The sequence below is a fragment of the Malaclemys terrapin genome, chromosome 4 (genome assembly GCF_027887155.1).
Source record: "Malaclemys terrapin pileata isolate rMalTer1 chromosome 4, rMalTer1.hap1, whole genome shotgun sequence".
Lineage (NCBI taxonomy): Eukaryota > Metazoa > Chordata > Testudines > Emydidae > Malaclemys > Malaclemys terrapin.
In genome coordinates, this window is record NC_071508.1 from 4578527 (window position 1) to 4583329 (window position 4803).

The 4803-nt window shown below is 52.1% G+C and overlaps 1 long non-coding RNA gene across 2 annotated transcripts; it reads left to right on the forward strand.

Annotated features, from left to right (window-relative positions):
• The first annotated feature begins 2314 nt into the window (after positions 1-2314).
• Positions 2315-4260, forward strand: LOC128836936 (uncharacterized). 2 transcript variants are annotated; one of them, XR_008444858.1, is made up of 3 exons: positions 2315-2685; positions 3056-3218; positions 3817-4260. It is a non-coding gene; the product is annotated as an uncharacterized LOC128836936 (long non-coding RNA). The 2 variants fall into 2 exon arrangements; XR_008444859.1 differs by lacking the exon at positions 3817-4260 and having other exon boundaries at positions 2315-2436; positions 2613-2685; positions 3056-3342.
• The last annotated feature ends 543 nt before the right edge of the window (positions 4261-4803 follow it).

A 4803-nucleotide genomic window follows, 5' to 3' on the forward strand; every position in this document is an offset into this window, starting at 1 on the left:
GCCCCTCAGCTGGAGGGGGTGAGGGCGGCTGAGGGGATTCTGGGGAGCGGAGCTGAATCCCCAGCTGATTTGGGAGGTAGAACAGCTCTCACGGGGGGACTGAGAGGACTGGGGGCAGGAGTTCATTCCACAATGATGGGAGAGGGGACACTAGAGAGGAGACGAGATTTTGTCTCAGGGGTTGGGTGGGGGAACCGTCCCCCAGACGTGGGGAGGGGTGGGGTGGGGTGGACATTTTGCTGACTCCCAGTGCCTTTAATGTCCTTCTTTACCATGGGTGACCGAGTCTCTGACTGATCCTGGTTCCCTTGCAGCAGGAGGATGTTACAGCAACAATCATGGCGCACCTGTTCAACATCAGGTTCTTGCACCAGGTGCCCAAAGCACTGCAGGGGCTGCGCTCCCGTGGGACACACTTGAAGGGCCCCCCCTTCACATGACCAGAAACTCCCACTCCTTGCCGCAGGTACTGCTCTGTCTCACTGTGCCGGGGGTGGGGGAAGGGTTGGGGGGAGCAGTTATAGACCCCACAGTACTGAGAGAAACCCAGGCCGAGCACCTCGCTCTCACCACCCTGCCCCACCCCGACCCCTGGAGCTAGGGCCAGGCCCAATACTATTCCTGCTCCCAGGCCCAGAAGCCAGGTTCGGAAGCATCAGGCTGTCAGAGCCATGGGGCTGGCCCAGAATGAGAGCATCCGCAGAACCAGGGGTTATCCTCAGTAACCCATTGCGGTCTGGGAGTGGTGGCCTGACGTGGAGCCCCTCCCCTGTCCTCACTGCTCAGACCTTCCCATGGCACGTGTCACCCCCGACACAGTGAATGTCTGACCGTCCCCCACCTCGGGCCCAATCCACCCACCTGTTATCTGAACCCTTCCCAGCCAGGAATGAAACTCCCCCCTAGCACCCTGGGGCATGGATGGATCCTCCACATCTGGCAGGTGAGGACTGAGACACAGAGGAAGGGCTGTGGTCCTGGGTATAGATCTGGGAAGTGGACTGGGTCCCAGCCTAGTGCCTTTCCCCCAGGGGCACCTTCGCTTTCTGCCCTTTATTCTCCCCTCCGGCTAGGGAGTCTGCTAGGGGGTCAAGAGGGACCAGTCTTTTCAGTAGGGAAGCCATTTGCTGAAGGGAGGTACCAAGCCCCTGGCACTGACCGAATACCTAAGCTCTGTCGCTGGCAGCAGCTCCTGACCCATCCTCCTTGGCTGACCTTCTGATCCCATCCTCCTCCCCTGTCTTCCAGGCTCTGGGATCTGACCATGTCGCCTACAGCAATGCAGCCTGCAGCTGGTCCACCTTGGGGAGCCATGACCTCATCCTGTGAAATCGAGACGTGCTGGCTCTCAGTGATGCTAGACGGAAAACCACGTACCCCACACAGAGGTAGGAACCGCCCATTCCCAGGTTGTCCCGAGGAGCCAGGATTCCTCCAGGAGCTGGGGAAGGGCACAGTGATCAGTCTGTCAAAGGTAGGGGAGGATAGTGTAAGGAGAGGGTCTAGGAGAGGAGGAGCGTGAGCTAAGCTCTGTTTTTGGGCTTGGCAGGGATCAAGAGAAGGGACAGGGGCTGTAAGAGGGCAATGGTGAGGTACAAGGGGTGTCGGAGATGGGGGCAAGGCCTGATAAGTTCAGCTACTTTAGATGAGTTGTGCCAGAGAATCACCGGTTGAGGTGACTGAAAGCTCTGAACTGGGGCTGGCCAAAATCATCCTCCTCAGATGGGAACATCCCAAATGTCTGCAGAAGCTCAGCCTCTGAGGTGAACGTTGTGGCCCAAACCTCTCTCTGCTCTGTACCTCGCAGGATTCCAGCCGGCTGTTCCAATCCAGGAGGAAAACTGTGCCACTGAAATCTCACAGCACCTGTGCAGTGAAGTGCCACTTAAACCCGCTGTGATGCACAGACCTTGCCCTGCTGTCTGCACAGGCCTGAATTTCACCCCTTCAGAGTGTAAGGAAATAATTGGCTGAAGGCCTTTTTTTCTTTTTGGATTTTGTTCTAGTGGGAAAGAACTATGGGGATTTTTAACCTGTATTGCTCCCATGACTGGTGCTTTAATGATGCAAAGTGCTGATTCACTGGTTGATTTTTTTCCCTTTTAAATCTACTCTCTTTTTCTCTTTTAACAGGTATTCTAAGGGCACCCCGTGCTTCATATGGGCATTCTTGGGTGGGCAGATTGCATCAGACCTGCACTTGAATAAATAATAGTGAATGAAATATGCAGACACTAAAGTCCTGCAGACAAATTCGCAGAAACCTTCCTCTTCAATGGAGGACCAGGATTTTGTATTTAATTGATGTTTTTTAAAGTGCTGAGCAGATGCTACACTGTAAGGAGAGGAAATAGAAGCAAAAACTGAAAGAATGTTACTTACACTGGTGAACAGATGTAGAGAGTGGAGACACAACAAAGCAAACAAATGAATACTGTGAGTAAATAACATGAAAGCAAATGGGGGGGGGAACCCTCATCTGGGTAATTGTGGCTCTTGGCACAAAGATCAGGTTCCTGGTACTAGCCTGGCTGAAAGCATCCCTTATCCCTGGATCCCAGACCCGGGATACAGATGTCATTCTCTGTGTGGTGTCCTTATTTTACTCCTAGGAAAAGGATCCCCAAAGGAGGTGTAAGGATCCTGGACTGTGGTACCTGTAAGCAGCTTCAGCCACCTTCACAGGTAAAGTCACTGTCTTTCCTACAATGCCACTAGTGCCCTTTCTGCTCTCCAGGTCTGCTCCCTCCAGCAGGTCAGAGACACCCCTTAACTCCCCAAGTCCTGATTTCTTGCCATTCAAGGGGCTGAGGGCTTCCATTGCCCCCACCCCCACCATCAGATACTTTTCCTATGGGGAGAAATCTGTTCTTCTCTTAGAAGCAGTCTGCTCAGTAAATCCACCCACACGGACCTCATCTCAGCTGCTTTGTTTATCCGAGATTAGTGGTATCTTTGGAAAACGCTTAGGGTGCCGGGGTGTGAGGTGGAGCAGGTGAGACGGGAGCTCCAGCAGATTCCCCTGAAGAACACCACCCTGTCTTTCTCTGGTCAGGCTAGAGCTCACCATCCATTGTGGAGGTGAAGACCGGATGGGAGCTGCTGGATTGACTTTGATGTGCCATGTCCTTGTGTGGATGAAAGACCTACGTCTCAGAGATTGCCAGCAGCAGATGTAACACGTGTCCAGGAATAGGCTAAACAACCTACAGTGATAGGTAAGTAAAATGTGGGGGAACGATAGCTCAGTGGTTTGTGCATTGGCCTGCTAAACCCAGGGTTGTGAGTTCAATCCTTGAGGGGGCCATTTAGGGATCTGGGGCAAAAATCTGTCTGGGGATTGGTCCTGCTTTGAGCAGGGGGTTGGACTAGATGACCTCCTGAGGTCCCTTCTAACCCTGATATTCTATGATTCTATGTAGCCATCACAGGAGTTGGTGGGGATTGAACCAGGGTCCTTCAGCACAAACCCCTCTCACTCAGTGTCAACCAATCCAGCTCCACCCACTAGATCACACCCCTTTCCAGAACTGCAGAACCCAGGAGCCCTGATTCTCAGACCCGGGCCTTACATCAGAAGGCCAAACTTCCTCCCGTTAAGGGAGCTATAGAAAGGACCATCTGCAGAGACCCCTCTACATCCCCCCCGGTCAGAGACTGCTGCCTTGCCTGATCAGTGAATGAGCAGAGATCTCCCCTGTGGGAATCCAAGAGGCTGCACATTTGGGTTTCACAGTGAAGGCCTCTGGCAGCCATTGACAGAGTGTTTCTGGGAGGAGATTTTCCGTCTCTAACAAAGGGTTTCTGTTCCCCCAGATCTCAGCCGCTCAGCAGAATGCAGGAGAGCTGAGTGCTGATGGGCTAGAGGGGTCCCAGGAGTCGCTGTGCAGCAGGTGCAGTGTCTGCAGTCACCATGGGCCAAACCCTGCGCTCCAGACAACCCAGGCTCTTTCTCTGGATTGCGAAGGGGACTTTAGCTTTAGCCGTTTTCATGTTTGCAATTAAAGGAAGCCAGATATCTAGCTACTTGAGAGCCCCCTTGTTCCAGTCAGGCAGAAAATCAGAGCTAGCATGCGCACAAACCCTTACAGGGAAAAGATGGATTTTTAACCTAAAGCCATACCCGGTTCAGCCACATTTTCATGACTTTCCAGATGGGGCAGTGTAAGAAATGGCTGGGCCTTTGCTTAAGATTTGACTCACTGTGGAATGGCACGTCACATTACCCAGTGCTGGATAACTATGGACTGAAGGGCCTATGGAAATGCAGAATGACCAGCAAATTAAACCGGAGGTGATCTTTTAAAAATAAAGTGTTTACAAACTCTGCCCAAACCCAGGTCTGCTTTGTGTTTCAACCCTCGGTAAAACCCAATGCATTCAGGCCAGCATGGAGCTGCTGTTTGAAGCATCTAATCTGGGCTTTTCAAAAGAATATATGAAAGTTAAATGTACTGATCCATTTGAAATTAAGGGAGAGCTGGGCATCCACCTATCCATGGCATTCACCTGCTCCTCAGTATCATGACAACTGCACCGCTCACAACCTGTAATGTATTTAGCCTCACTACACGCCTGTGAGGTCGGGAATTACGACCGCCTCCATTTCACAGTTGGGGAACTGAGGCACAAGGAGATATCTTCAGAACTTGCATTAACTCAGGAAGTCTTTGGCAGAACAAGTAGTTGAATCTGGGTCTACCAAGTCCAGGATTAGCACCTCAGCTATGGGAACATCCTTATGCCTGACTCCCTTACCCTCCTCTGAATATCCCTGTCCTAGTTTAGGCTTTTTCCACTGCA